Genomic DNA, 17402 nt, shown 5'->3' with positions numbered 1-17402 from the left:
TGATTTAACTAAAAATGATTTGATACAAACAAATATTTATTTATTTAATAATAGACAAGTAATCGATCACATAATTTCTCTCAGTGTGCCTTTATTTGATCTAAAATTCTCAATCAAGTTTTATATTTGAAACGATACACGACTTTATCAGAGAATGAGAAAATATTAAAAAAAAAAAGAAAAAAATAAAAGTTTCCTTTTAAATGAACCATAACGTTCTATATTTTATAGACTGTTTACCTGTGTGCACGAAACAGTCAGTGTAAATATTGGCTTAGTCGAATATAAGTGAAATGCATAAAAAACCTAATGTTGCCACCCAAACAATTTTTGCTTTGAGAAAAAATACGCGAGTTTCACAATCAGCATATCTTGTGAACCAAATATTCAATATTTGCTTACCCTTGAAAAGTAAGAGGAATGTAAATGTGGAACAATTTCTCATCTCTGATAAATTCCAGTTCCAATATGAAAACAATGAGATAGATATAGCTTCAAAAGAAACCCTCTCATTAAATTCTGCGTTCACTTTTCTTTTTTCGTATTTCATAAATAAAATAATGCTTTTTTAAGTAATTGCTGTAATTACCAATTTCTTTCCAATCAAAATGAATTTCTAAATGTTATAAAAATGTTATAATAATTTTTGGGAAAAAATTCTTAATTTATAAATGGTTACGATTTTTGCATTCAACAAAGTGTTTAATCAGAATTGCCACAAAAAATTAATTTTGCTTTTTCCTTACTTTTCCCTCCTTTCCAGACAAAATTTTGACATTTTTCCTTAACTTTAGAATCAGGGAAAAAGTCTAAGATTAGATACTCAAAAAAATGTTCTATTTCATTAATTTATGAATTTTTTTAATTGTAAAATTATTCAACAACAATATATTTTTTTTAGGTAAATATTTAATCAATATTATTTTTCCATAAAGATTTTCAAACAATATAATTTGTATTAATTATTAAAAACAAAATTTAATAAAATTTCGTTTCAAGAATTTAATTATTTTCATAAATATGTAATAAAATTCTTCACAAGATTTCAATTATTTTTAAAAATTTTATTAAAATTCTTCGAAAAAATTCAATTATCAATTATATTTTTAATAATTTTTGCAAAAGTTCCTTAAAAATATTATAAAATCCATTTATTTACAATTCAATTTTAAGAAATTTTCATTATTCAGAAAATTTTCAATTAAATATCTAGAAAATAAAAACTTGAAATAATTTCATAAAAAAATTCAATAAAATTTAAAAAAAAAAAATTAGTTCCACAAAATTGTTAGTTAAAAGTGTGAAAAATTTTAATTTTCAAAAATTTTAATTTAAAACCTTTTTAAAATTCAATAAGTTTTAAAAATAATTGAAATTCTATCAGTTTTATTATTCATGAAAATAATTGAATCTTCGTAAAAAATTTTATTATTTATGATGAAAATAATTGAATTATTGCAAAGAAATTTATACAGAATTTGTAAATAGTTGAACTACTGTAAAATTTTTATTATTTATAAAAATAATAAAATTTAATGTTTGCCTAAAATTTTATCAAAACATTTTTAACTAATTGAGATCTTTTGAAAAATTTTTTGAAAATAGATATTGAAAATCATTGAATTTATTAAAATTTTTGAAAATTGAAATTTTACAAAGAATTTTATTAAAATTTCTGAAAATAATTGAATTTCTTCGAAGAATTTTATTACTTTTGAAAATAATTGAATTTCAGAGAAGAATTTTGTTATTTATAAAATTATTGAACTTTAACTAGAATATTTAAAAATTTCTGAACATAATTTAATTTCTGCGAAAAATTTTATTACTTTTGAAAGTAATTGGATCCCTGTAAAAAAAATTATCTTTTTAAAATAATTTAATTAATTCAATTAATGAATTGAATTTTATAAAAATTTATTTTAAAGAATTGAATTCTTTAGGAAAATTTTATTGAAATAGTAGATATTGAAAATCATTGAATATTAAGGAAAATTTTTTAAATTGAATTTCGAATTTGAATCTTTGAAAAGAAGTTTATTACAATTTTTGAAAATAATTAAAATTTTGCCAAGAATCTTATTTTTAAAAATTGTTATTATTTTTAATTATTCTTAAATTATATTATAAATTTTTACATCAATTTAATTTAATTAAACTTTAGGTATTACAAAATAAAAAAGACTGTAAGTTTTTGGATAAATGAAAGTTTTTGTATTTTTACAAAGTAAAAATACAAATAGTAAAAGGACTATTTTTGTCCCTTAAGGGAGATCTAAGGTCTGGTGAAAATAAGAATTTATTAATAATACCTATCAATTAGTAAATATCAAATATCAAATATTGTGATACTGTTTGCAACGAGATAGAAAGCAAAGAATTAGCAGCATTAATCATATTAAGACTAAATTGTTTTTAATTACTTTTCCTAAAAGCACGTATATATGTAAAATAAATGCGTCCTTTGGACACATACATTGTTCAATTGCACGTTTAAGTGCTTCACAAGGGACATTACTGTGACAATGTAATTTATGATCGCGTGTTACTCGAATCATCGATTCGTGTAATGACCCTTATGGCTAATGAGGTATCGCGCCTAGCGATACCCGACACTAAAATCTACACTCTGATCGTCAATGCCGAGGGTCTCAACACAATATCTATAAGAGGAAGCGATGAGCAAAAAAAAGACCCGAGATCCTTGACTTTCAACGTTGATAGGTCAAGAATTCATCTTTATTTACATTCTAAATGGCCGGTGCGGAACGGTGCGGTGCGGTGTAACTTTACTGAGAGGTGATAACTTGTGTGTGGATAATATCAGATTAGATTGTCAATCTTAGAGACTAAACGTCGGATTAAAAACCGGATATAAGGCAGCAGTTTATTAATTAAATATTATGGCTTGAGACCTATAAATTATAGGTGCCAGGAAGTGGGAATAAGTAGAAATACTTGATAATTAATCATGTGGGACACGCGATACGGTATTATCAATTTTTTTCTTTAAGATTATGATAAATTAATTTTATTATTTTCCAGGGTATTGATGATTATAGTTTACGAACAAGAACTTCAATAGCTTCTATTATTGAAACAGAGAAAAAATTCTGTTTCTTTTGTAATTTTTTATCTATACTATTCCAACTTTTATTACTTTACCTACTATTCTTTTATTTTATACATTTCATACATTTCATACATTTTATATAATTCGAGTGACATAAGAAAAGAAAAAAAAAAGAAAAAAAAAAGATTCGATATTATTCTTTCGCCCCAAGCGCGATCGAAACGCTAATTCATCATACACGATATGCGGAAGACCTTTCAAAGATCATTTTCATTTCTTACGAGTGTTAGAACAATAGGACAATATGTAAATGTACTTAAGGGGGTTAAGAGGACAGGATCAAGGTTTGGGGTCAAATAAGGTCAACATTAAGACTTACTCTCCAAGTCGTGGACCAAATGAGACGACAGTCAACAACTGACGATAATTCTTTTAAGGTTCATCCGTAACACGTGAATAGTGACTTCACACGCGATTCACACACGAGCACGAGGTGCGATCTTCCGTAATGGACCATGTAATCTCTTATGCCATCTTCTCCTCCGATTTTTTATCACCACTTGTCGCTCTCTACCCAAATTCTATATTTTCATCTACAAATAATTTTACATTCACGTGTAATAAAATACCATAAAAAATTATATTATAAACATCATTAATAAATTAATTATAGTGTAGAATAAATAAAAAAAATCTCCAGAAAGTTGTAGAAAAATTAATTATATTCCAGATTTAACTGTTAATTGAATAATTTAACCGTTAATTGAAAAATATCAACTAATTAAAAATGCGTTCCTCTGCAATTAAAATTAAATTTTAATTAAACTTTTCCGTGGAAAAATAAATTTTTAAACATGTATGTACATAAACTTGATGTGTTGAAAAATAAATTCAATTATTAAAGATGAATTTTAATTGCGGTTTGTCGCAATCGGAAAGTAAAAAGCATCAGTTTTTCTGCAGATGCCAAATCTGCAGATATCTCAATTTGATATCTGCAGAAAAACTCTAATGACCAAAAGTTAGCTAAACAATTTTTGAAAAATACTCCTCAGGTACAATTACAGTAAAGAAATTTAACACTTTCTTTCTTATCTCGAAAAGTAAAAAAAAAATATTTTTTTGATAAAAAATAAAAAATCAACTTTTTTGGAAAAATGAATTTTTTTGGAAACTGGAATCGTACCGGAAATTGTAATGAAATAAAAATAGTTTCCAGGATTATTTAAAGAATTTCTATGATGAACTGTCACTGAAGAAGTCACACGATTGAATAGCTGCCGATTGTTTAGGCGAACCGGTTAAAAGTGTCACTGCATCATCGCAGACGGACATACTCGCGATTTATAAACCGTGTTCGCTTGCTGCGTTCGTTCATCGTTCCGACGATCCCTCCTCGTGCACTTCACCCCCTACTCAATACCCCCCTTCTCCCCCTTTACACCCACTAACTTTAATGACTGTGTAGTGTTCATTTCTTAACCTCTCGTTTATACTTCAAGTTCGAATTGTCAGACACAGACGAACATGGGTTGCTGCTCGAAAAAAGGGAAAGGAAAGGGAACGAGATCCGATTTGTCTATTTGTTTTCTGTCTTTGACTTTCGCCATTTATACTTTTTTAGTTATAAAGAGTTTTCAGACTTATGTCATAAAAATATGAGATTATATACAGTTTTTCTCGAAAACTATAAGAAATATTAAATATAAGAATATTATATAATAATTAAATTATTAAATTATTTTTAGGGTAATTTTTGTGGGAAATTCCAATAGTCATAAAATAAAAACGGTTAGAAAATATTTTGATTCTTTTTAAATTTTTATTTTTCTTCAAAATTGATAGATTTTGCAATCCATGAGTAATTTTGTGAAAATATGATTTTAAATCCTCAATAAAACTGTCAAATAAAAAAGTTGATTTTCATAATTTTGTTGAAACATTTTTTTTTAACTTTGTTTTTAGACTAAAAATGCTAAAAAATACTATTATTATTCAATTTTTTATATAAAAATTCTTTTTGTCTATTTTTCTAACTAATTTCAGATTACAATTTTTATATATAAAAAATACAAAGAAAATTAGAATAAAATTACCAAAAAAATGGTATTTTGATCTAATATTTGTATGAAATGTCGAAAAAGTCGCATTGCTTGAAAATAAGTCGAAAAAAGTAAAAAAAAAGTCGATTTATATATTAAATTATATTAATTTTTTAAAATAAATTAAATTTGATTCAACTAGTAATTTAGCAATGCTTTGTGACAAATATGCATTTATTTGTCTCAAGTATAATTTACTTATTATTATAATTATAATTTACTAACTATAATTATTATTTATTAATTATAATTATAATTTACTAATTATAATTTAATTAGTTTTAATAAATACATTCTCTGTATTTATAATTTCAACTAAAAGTCGCTAAATTCTCTAGAAATGTAAAAAAAAATTGTTTATTCCATTATATTTAATAATTTAATTTAATATGGATCGTAATTTAAAATGTTAACTATATCATCATAAATAATTTTTTTTTGCCATAGAAATTTTTCTTTTTATTTTAAAATGTACAGACTTTACTTTTTAGTTGGTGGTTCGCGTTTGTAGGATATGCGAGACTAATGAGAGAGACCCTTTTCTAATTAGAGATATGTACATTACAGGACCTTTTAACATTCTTTTAAATTTACATTTATTTCTCACTCTGAGAATTTAAATTCCTCTCCAATTTTTTATATAATAAACTGCGAATCTAAACCTTCTCTTTAAAAAAGAAAAAAATATATACATACATGTAATTCAAAATTCCAATCTTCATTATTGCTTTCCACCTCATAAACATCCGCTCATTCTGAATTCATCTGAAATTTATCTTTATGCAATTGTACCATAATTAAATTGGATAGTAAAAGTATCTCATTTCGCTCGATATAATAAAATATAAGATAATACTTATTTCTTCTCAAATACTTAAACTAATTTAATTTTAATAATTGTCACTGTAAATTATAAATATCGGTTATTGTTTATTGAGAGAAAAATTTAGAGATTTTTTCCAATTAAACTAAATGAAAAAAATAGAAGTTCAGTTCAGTTAATGTTTACAAAGAGAATTTAGTGATTTTCTTTCCTATTAAACTAAATAAAAAAAACAGAAATTAAAAATCATTGTTTGTGATTAGTGCGACAGACACTATTGTAGTAAATAATAAAACAAGTCAAAGTTCACTTTTGCAAGAATTGTTTACTGACGGACAGTTAGAAAAAAAAAGTTTTTTAATTAGTAAAACTAACTTTCTGCTCTTGTTGTATATTTTTTGTGTTGAAAGCATTTGTAATCTATTTTGCCAAAGCGCAATTTTATTTCCGGATATATATGCACTCTTGAAACAAGTAGAAGTGAGGTATGAAGAATAATTTAGTCGATCCAGTTCAAGGATACGTCACATGTGTAATGAAAAATCACGCATGAAATCTAAAAGGGTTATTTAAAATGACTTTTATTCTATCTTAATTGACACATGTGGTTTAAATCATTTAATGTTACCGACAGATACATATGTCGATATATCACTAGCTATTCTCAAGATGCAAGGTCGCCATTCATGTGCGATCACACGAGATGGTCTATAATTAAGCACTTCCAAGATATCCGACTGAAGATTAATTGTGACTATTACAATGACTATTACCATTATTTTAAAAGCGCACCTGTTAAAATCTCACGGCAAAGAGAGGAGTTTATTATTTCTATTACTTCGGCTTAATATACAATTACAGTACATTCATTATATTATAATATCAAATCATTGGAATTATTTATTAAAATTGTGTTTCACGTCAAAACCAAACGCGAAATACCACTCATTTTTTTCTCCTCAATAACTAATATCAAATATGTACTCTGGGAAACAAAAGTTTTAATATTTTAGTTTCCACTCTAGAAATATTGTGCCAAAAAAAATGTCCCAGTTATGGCAAATTTAGTGCACAGGGAGAATTTTCCTCTCAATTTAGAAAAATGAAAATTCTGATCAATCCAGGATTGCCACGCTTATGCTCTTTTCAAATTCCCTGACTTTTACAGGTTTTTTCAAGGTTTATAAAATTCCCTGACATTTCCAGGTTTTCAATTGCTCCTAAAAATTTCCATCAGATAAATACTAGACTATATGAAAATAATAATAATAAACAAATGGAAATAATTTCAGTACTCACCAACGATGACATTATGCTATTTTTTGAAATCACCTACCTTCTAAGAAAAAATCTATCTGAAACAAAAGAGAAGAAAAATATTAATTGACAGGAATATAAATTTACTTAATTTTCTAAACAAATTTTGAAACCTTTTTTCACATACGTGTAAATAATTGCAAGTGTTCTTCCTTACGGAAGATCTTCGATAGACGTAATGCTGAATAATCATACTAAAGTTCTTGCACTTAATGACTCGCAAGCTCCTCTTGTTACTAGCAATTCTAGGAATTTAATTAAACCCCGAGCGATGTTTTTTCCTCATCATTACTTTGCTTCCGTTCGTATTTTATTTTTTAAGATGACCGAATTGTTTATGAATAGAGTCACGTATACTGCGAGAATTTGCTTAAGAGTTCAATCATTTTTAATAGACGAAAATTATAAAACATTCATTCAAGAACAAGAGAAGAAGAAAAAAATATCCTGAATCTTCGAAAATCGTTTCAATCCTTAAAGAGGATGCTCTTAATCGAAGAGAAAAAGGATATAAAATATCTCATTTTTGTGTTCTTAAAAAGAAAGGAAAGAAAAGAAAAAAAGTATATTGTTAAAAAAGAAAGAGGGTAATGCGGCAGGATGGAAATTTTTTTAGATTAAAATGTCTTTTTTGTGAGTGCAAGAATAGTAATCCCTGAAATCCAATGAGGTATGGTTCTCACGGATATTGTGAATTCCATTATTGCATTCCAGTCGATAAAACATTTCTTATAGTCGTCTGCAGATGCTTTTTTTCTTAATTGTACTTTTCATTTGGCTTCGACATTCATTAATCGAAACAAAGTTTTGTGGAATTGTGAAAAAAATCGCCAAAACGAACCATTTAATTTACCCTCGAAATTCCATGGAAATTCTGCAAGTTTCGGAAATAAATTATAAAAAGGTTCTAAGTACCTCCGTGTTACGGAAAAAGTTCTTATTCTTTAATAAAAAAAGGTACTCAGTGATTTTTGATTTTATTGATTCCATTCACCCTTTTTTCTACTGAACAATAACTCTTATCTAATAAAAACAATATGAAATAAGTTTACTAATTTTTGAAAGCTAAACACTTATATTTATCTTGAGACGTACTTATGAACTCAAAGGCGCATGTGACTTGGCAATAAAAAATCTTATCGGTTTATATGGGAATGAGTAAGCTTCTCTAGTTTCCGTATTATGTCATTCACTTTGCTTGCGTTTCGCATCAACAGGTAGAGGTAAATGCGTACATCATCATTGTATATATAAATCTAGAATGACACGATAGTTACAATCAAGACGATACTAATAATTCAGAATGATAAAATCACAATTACATATAGAAATCCAATAAATCTCTAATCATAAACTCAATGACAATTAAACTCAATTATTATTAATTTTTCGATTTAGTTTCCATCGAGGTTTCCATTACGCCGAATTGTCAGAAAAGAAAAACTTTGCTTTTGAAAAAAGAAATTTCAAAATATTCTTCAATTTATAAACTTTATAAACTTTATAATTTATAAAAATTCCCAATTTAAAAAATTCTACTCCTTTCCACAGAGCTTTGAAATTAAAACTGCTTTTTCAAGCTTGATTAAATTAGATACACCAGATGTCCACATGGCGCAGATTCAATTCGTTTTGGTTAAAAATATGAGGAATTGACCTGAATAACATCATCTACGGAAATCGATGTCAATATCACCAGATCATCATTTCAGTATAGCACGCAAATTTAACTTGTTAATTTAAATTTTAAACTAAAAAATATCGTCATTTTGATAAAAATATTAAAAACAAAAAACATTTTTGTATGATTTTTGTTCTTAAACAGTAATCCAATTGGCAAGGAACGGTAAATATTAACACAATTGATTTGATAACCGCACACAAATTCGATGGGAAATTCTCATATATGTGACTGGAGATTCAAAAAGTTGCAGACAAATAAAAATCTCCTTGAGAAATGAGAATAAAATTTTTGTAATCACGTTAAAAGAAATGTTAATCCAAACAAAATAAACCACTGCTTCTTTTGCTCAAGTGTAATCGAAATCCGCGGTTCACTGCTTGTAAATAATTTGGGAACAAGATACTTCAAAGCATTTCACCCCAGGCTGTGTATTGCTATTTAGTCTATAAGCTTTTTTTCGAATAATCAAAAAGAGCCAAATTAATACTGATTTTAAATTATAACTTTGTGAGAATTGAGAAATATAGTTGAAATAGAAAAAAAGAAAAGTACTTCAGTTATTCTATATTCAGGGTTGCCACGCTTTTGCTCTTTTCAAATTCCCTGACATTTCCAGGTTTACCAGGTTAAAAAACCTGGGATTTTTTCTTCAAAAATTATTTTCATCATTACGATTATTCATTTCTAGAATTTTCAACTAAAATTCTTCTTTAAGTCAATTTTTTAAAAATGTTCTTTGAGAATTTTCCAATTCTTTTGTTTACATTTTAATTTTACGAAATTTCGATTATTCTGACATTTTTCAATTAAATATAGGTATTAGAAATTAAAAACTTCAAATAATTAAAAAAAAATTCCATTAAACTTTTTGATAAAAATTAATTCTACACAATTCTTAATTGAAAGTATGAAAAGTTCAGATTTTCAAAGATTTTAATTTGAAACCTTTTCAAAATTCAATTATTTCTAAAATTTCTTAAATCACTATTTAGTAGAAAATTCTACAAGAATTCAATTATTTAAATATAAAATAAATATTTTATTAAATAATTGAATGTTATAAAATTGAAGTTTCATAAAGAATTTTATCAACAAATTTGTAAATAATTGAATTCTATTGACAAATTTTAATTAAATTAAGAATAATTTCATTTTTCGAAAAAATTTGATGAAAATTGTACTAAAAATAATTGAAATTCTGCCAAGAATTTTATTAAAATTTTTGAAAATAATTGAATTTTGGAGAAAAATTCAATTATTTATAAAGATAATTGAAATTTTGACGAGAATTTATATAAAATTTTGAACATAATTGAATGAATTTTATCAACATTTAGAATAATTGAATTCTGACATTTTATTAAAACTGTATTGAAAATAATTGAATTCTTGCAAAGAATAATTTTAAAATACTAATTGAAATTTTGATATGAAATTTATCAAAAATTTTAAGAATCATTGAATTTTTTTGAGAAATTCTATTAAAAATTCAAATCTTCTAAAAGTCAAAATAATGGAAATCCTGCAAAAAAATTGTATTTAAAATAATTGAATTCTTGCGAAGAATTCAAAATAATTGAAATTCTGACAAGAAATTTATAACAAATTTTAAGAATAATTGAATTCTCGTGAGAAATGTTATAATTAATTAATTAAATTCATTGTGAAAATTTCATTATTCGTGAAAATAATTGAATCGCCTGTAAAAATTTTATTATTTATGAAAATAATTAGATTATTACGAAGAAATTTATAAAAAATTTGTATATATAATTGAATGAAAATAATTTAATGTTTGTGAAGAATTTTATCAATATTTTTTTTTAAATAATTCAATTCTTTTGGAAAATTTTATTAAAATAAAATAAAAAGAATTAAATTCAGACAAATTTTGTGAAATAATTGAAATTTTGCCAAAAATTACATTAAAATTTTTGAAAATAATTGAATTTTGGAGAAAATTTTTATTGTTTATAAAGATAATTGAAAAGTTCATCTACTTATGAAAATTGTAAACGCAACTCTTTCAAAAATTGAATTAATTTTGAAATATTTACTATGTAAAATTATATTTCAAGAATAAACGTACAATGAACAATTTTCCAGGATTTTTATCAAAATTCCAACTTTTTCGGATGTTTTCAAGGTTTATAAAATTTCCTGAAATTTCCAGGTTTTTTAGGTTTTCAGGTTGCATGGCAACCCTGTATATTCATTGAATAAAAAACAGTTTGTTATGATGTGGACAATTGTTTTTAACTGACGTAAGTAGTCTTCTTGTTCCAAGGAGAAATGTCATTTCCTGAAATAAAAAAGTTATCTGATCTCTTGGGATTCTCATTTCAAAGTCTTGCAGCACATGTATTTCTGGTGCGATTGTCCAATGCGTTAAATTCAAATGAAAAAACTTTTCTCTCCCGTAATTTTTCAGTTAAAAACAATTTTCTTCTGAATCCTTTCTCTAATTTACACAATACTTTGATTTTCACAAAACTCTCTTCCTTTTCCAAACTCCTTTTTTTCTACGTGAAATTTTTCTTTTTCCTATAAATTTTTCACTCATACACGAAAAGGAAATATTTATATCCACTTTCGATAAAACTGCATAAAAGTGTCATCTCAAATTCCGCAAATCTTTCATAAAAAACTCGAAAGAAGTTTCGAGGATTCATAAAATATGGCAGAACATATTTCTTCTATACTTTTTCCAACATATAGAGTCCCTTTCGAAGAGTGCGAAATTAAGAAGAGAAGGCGCAAGTTTTCGCGAAATTCAAAAGAAGGTAAAATCTGGTAAAATCTTCGCGTGGAGAATATTTAAATCTGTCTCGCGAATCTAAATATACACTGAACTCATTTTTTTTTTTTTTTTTTTGAAAGAGTAAAAGGTAAACTCATGTCCCGACACTATAATTACAACTATCATTTTGAATGTAAAGTAACAAAGGCGTCCTTTTATGAAACTGAAGAAGATTGACGGGTTGTTGAATTTAGAGCGACAGAAAAAAAGGATGAAAATCTGTGTCAATTAAATGACTCTTGGTAGGATGATTCTTTACATCAGAAGATTGGTATTTAAAGAAAAGCGTAGTACATATGTATAACCAATGTTCAATATAAGCATAAATTATTTTATCGCCTCGTTAATTAGCGCCTGAGTCTAATTCTAACATTTCGATTCCGTGAATCAGTTGAAAATAAGCACGTATTCGTTTGTAGATTAATAGATTAGCTGACGCCTAACAGTCAAGTCGCGTCTCTAATGCATCTAATGCATTTAATGCATTTATAGCCCCCTTTGAAATAGTCTTAACGGAATCAACGACAAACAAAACGCGCGCAAGCTCAACATGCTTCACGCATGAATAAATCCTTTTGTTACTTTGACTAATAATGCATTCGCCGATGACAATAAGCATGTGAAGTGCACTAATTTCATTGTCCTTGAAATATGTTTCGAGAAAATTGACACTTTTATATACCGTCATACTTGCGAGTTTTTGTGCGATAAACTTCAATCATAAATGTATATTTCTTCAATTACTCCTCTGCACACGTGTTCCACTTGCCTACTTGTCATTAAAATATTTATTCATTTTTTCGAAATCATAAGATTTTCAAAAAATGTCATTAAAATATTTTTCTTTTCGGGGTCACCACGCTTTTCCTCTTTTCAAATTCCCTGCTTTTTACAGGTTTTCCAGGTTAAATAACGGAATTCCAGGTTTTTAAAACGAAAATTATTCGAAAACGTCAATAACTTCATTTTTTTAATAAATATTTAATCATTATTTTTTTTTAAAAATTTGAAATTCAATAAAAGAATATATATTATAAAACATGAAGATGTTCATGTCTTCATGTTTTACAATCATTAAAAATTGTTACTTTCTTACTGTATCTTCTTCAAAAATTATTTTCATCATTACGATTATTCATTTCTAGAATTTTCAACTAAAATTCTTTTTTAAGTCAATTTTTTTTTTAATAATTTTATAAACAGTTCTTTGTGAATTTTCAAATTCTTTTGTTTACAATTTAATTTTATACGTAATTTCGATTATTCTGACAATTTTCAATATATTAGAAATTAAAAACTCGAATAATAATTAAAACAAAAAAAAATTCCATTAAACTTTTTGAAAAAAATTAATTCTATAGAATTCTTAATTAAAAGTGTGAAAAGTAAAAATATTCAAAAATTTTAATTTGAAATTTATTTTTAATTCAATATTTATTAGAAAATTCTACGAGAATTCAATTATTTAACTATAAAAATAAATATTTTATTAAACAATTAAATGTTTCTTAAAATTGAATTTTCATAAAGAATTTTATCAACAAATTTTTAAATAATTGTATTCTTTTGACGAATTTTAATAAAATTTTTAAGAATAATATTACATTTTTCGAGGAATTTGATGAATTGTATTAAAAATAATTGAAATTCTTCGATAAGTTTTGATTATAATTATATGAAAATAATTGAATTATTGCGAAAAAATTTATAAAAAATTTGTAAATAATTGAATTTATGTGAAATTTGTATTACTTATGAAAATAATTGAATGTTTGGGTAGATTTTAAAAAAAAATTTATTTTAAATTCAATTCTTTTGAAAAATTTTATAAAAATAGTAGACATTGAAAATAATAAAAAAAAAATTTTGAATGAAATTTTGCCAAGAAAATGTTAAATATTTATTGAAAATAATTGAATTTTTGCAAAGAATTTTTATACTTTTGAAAATAATTTAATTCTTTTGATGAAAATTGTTATTTATGAAAATAATTGAATCTCTGTAAAAAATCTATTATTTATGAAAATAATGGAATTATTGCGAAGAAATTTATAAAAAATTTGTAAATAATTGAATTCTCTTGACTAAATTTAATTAAATTAAGAATAATTTCATTTTTCGAAAAAATTTGATGAAAATTGTACTAAAAATAATTGAAATTCTGCCAAGATTTTTATTAAAATTTTTGAAAATAATTTAATTTTGGAGAAAAATTCAATTATTTATGAAAATTGAAATTAATTAAATTTCTATATGAAGAATTTTATTAAAATTATTTTGAAAAGAAATTGAATTATTAAAAAGAATTTTATTAAAATTTTTGAAAATAATTGAATTTTGGAAAAAAATATTTTTATTTATATAAAATTAATTGAATTTTGAACTAGTTTTTTTAAAAATGTTTGAAAATAATTTAATTTCTGCGGAGAATATTATTAAAATTTTGTTAAAATAATTAAATTCTTTAGGAAAATTTTATTGAAATAGTAGATAATGAAATTCATTGATAATTGAAAATAATTGAATTCCTGTAAATAATTTCATTATTTTTAAAAATAATTGAATTAATTAATTGAATTTGATTAAAATTTTGTTTAAATAATTAAATTCTTTAGGAAAATTTTATTGAAATTCATTATTTTATTGAAAATAATTGAATTTTTGCCAAGAATTTTTTTCAAATCGCTAAAAATAATTGAATCTCGTTGAAGAATTTTATTATTTTTGAAAATAATTGAATTTTTGAGAAATATTTTACTATTCTTATAAACATAATTGAAATCTTTACAAGAATTTTTAAAAAACTTGAAAATAATTGAATTTTTGCGAAGAATTTTATTAAAATTTTTGAAAATAATTGAATTTCTGAGAAGAATTTTACTACTTTTGAAAAATAATTGAAAATCATGAAAATAATCGAATTTCTGCAATCATTTGTAATTGCTTCAAAATTCAATTTGTTTTAGTGTTTTTAAGTAAAATTCTTCTATATAATCCCATTATTTTTAATAATCAATTAAATATATATTTAAAAAAAATTAACTAATTTCAGACAAATTTTAGTTAGGTATTTAAATTTTTTCTAATATCTACGTTTTTTAAAATTTCTAATTAAATTAATTCAAAATTGAAATTTTACAAAATTTTAAATCAAAATCTTTTGAAGTTCATCTACTTTTATGAAAATTGTAAACGCAATTCTTTTAAAATTGAATTAATTTTGAAATTAGTTTTCAAGAATAAAGAAAATAACTTTAGAAAACAACAATTTTCCAGGATTTCGATTAAAATTCTGACTTTTTTGGGTTTTTTTTTAAGATTTATAAAATTCCCTGACATTTCCACGTTTTCCAGGTTTTTAGGTTGCGTAACAGCCCTGCTTTTGTTAACTAAATTTTTAAATCCGAATTTCTTGTATTGGGATAATAATTTCAATGAAAGATGTGAAAAAAATAGTTTTTTGGATAATTACATTGTGAAACCATTATAGAGACAGTTTAGAGCATCCAAAATGACACCAGCGGGAGGAACGTCAAGGAATTAAAGTGCTCGAGACAAAGTGACACGATAAGTCCGCTGAGAGGTATTATGCATTAGTTTTCTCTTTAAAAATCCCCTCATAACCGAGGAAAATTAAACCACTTTTTCATTATTTTAATCCTATTTCATCCATATATACATATATATATATATATATATATATATCTTGATCTATAAAACTGAAATTACATTAAAATATTATAGGCAGAGAGGGGAATTTCAAATTTTCTCACAAAAAAATCTCTTTTACTAATATTATTGGTAAACTTTAAAAAACTAATTTTGTTTTACGCACCTTATTTTTAAGTCTGCAATTGTCTGCTTTTTTACCATTCGGTATAAGAAAATTGTGTTCTATTTTCCATACTTATCTCTATTCTTAGAGTTTATATATATCTATAAATTTTAATTATACCGCATTGTATCAATGGTATATAATTAAAATCAGGCCCTGATTCAAATTCATATAATTATTAGCTTTAGAAATTGCTTTGAGATATCTTCCTTTTAGTTTTCTGTGCGCTAAATAGATTCGACACTCTTAACTTTTTAGACGTTATACTTTTCTATTACCGTATAATAGCAAATTTCCAAGGGACCAGGTAAATTAGAGTCGCTAAATCCTCGCGTAAAAGTTTCTTCCATAAGGAAGTTTTAAAATAACTTTGTCGTTTTTTTTTCTCGTTCCAACTATAGTACCTATACTTTTCTGCAAACCACATGCGTACATTCATTCGACGAATAAAATTAATTAAGAATTTTTTTTTAAACAAAAAGAAATTTATATGTTTATTATGTTCTATTGTGTTTGGCATTCTTTTACGAATGTAATTATTTATTATACGTCCAGGGTTGCCACAAAAATTTAATTTTGTTCTTTCCTGATTTCCAGACAAAATTTTGACTTTTTCTCTGACCCTAAAGAATGTTCTGCGATTTACTCTACAAATTATTATAGATACTTAAAAAATGTTTTACGAATTTCGTTAATTGTAAAATTACTCGAAAACTTCTTCTACAAATCCACCATTTTTTAATAAGTAATTAAATCTATATTTAAAAAATTAATTAATTTCAGAAGAATTTGAATTATTAACATTTTTCAAAAATATAAGTTCATTAAAATTTCGAATTGAAACCTTCTGAAGGTAAAAAAAAACATATAATATAATTATAATTATTTACATATAATATAATAAATTGATGGTGAAAAGCTGAGGGTAAAACAATAATTTCTGGTCGACAGGTGGCCAGAATCACAGAGAAAAGCGAGTGTTGTTTTTGATGCGGGTAAATTTTGGTAGGGTAATTTTAGTGAGGATAAATTTTCTATAATAGAAAATTTACCTTATTTTCGGTGTTAAAATAACACTTCCGAGCTAAAGTTTGATGCAGACACTTTTAACACCGAATTCAGTGTTAAAATAACACTCACTTTTTTCTGTGATCTGGGCACAACAATTTCGAAAATGATTGGTGGGAAACCTCAAAATAATTGAGATTCGTTTCAACAAACACAAATCGCAGCCTTTCAGATGAGCACCCGACATACATACATGCAGATACGACATTGGGACATGGTTCGAAAACCGCAAAGCTGCGGTGCACTTTATACTTGACCACATACATCTAAAAATAGTACTTTAATTACTAAATCAAACCCGAACTGGCAATATTTTCTTCTTAAAATCCTCCGACCAAAATCCGATTCTTTGAAACATGTATCGGACAGGCAGTAAAATAAAAATAAAACTTGCTGGAAATTTCTATTTTTTAAATGAGTTTTTAGTTGTTGCTTTTTGCTTTTTATAAACGAACATGGTTTAGTTTTCTATTGTGTCAAATTTTGCTAATCTTTATATTTAAATGTAACTTTTAATGGTCCTTTAAAAGTTGCACTAACTTTTGTTTCGATTGTTTGTCCAATTCTTTCTTTATAAAAAGAAGGAAAAGAAATAATAGAGAGAATAGAAGCTGCAAGTGAGAAAAAAAATTACTTCTTGGAAAAATAACGAGAAAGAACCAAATTGCTCGGCTCGCGTTTACATTATAATTGCGAAAAA

This window comes from Leptopilina heterotoma, unplaced genomic scaffold (genome assembly GCF_015476425.1).
Source record: "Leptopilina heterotoma isolate Lh14 unplaced genomic scaffold, ASM1547642v1 Lhet_59, whole genome shotgun sequence".
Taxonomy (NCBI): domain Eukaryota; kingdom Metazoa; phylum Arthropoda; class Insecta; order Hymenoptera; family Figitidae; genus Leptopilina; species Leptopilina heterotoma.
Note: the sequence above shows the minus strand (reverse complement) of the source record.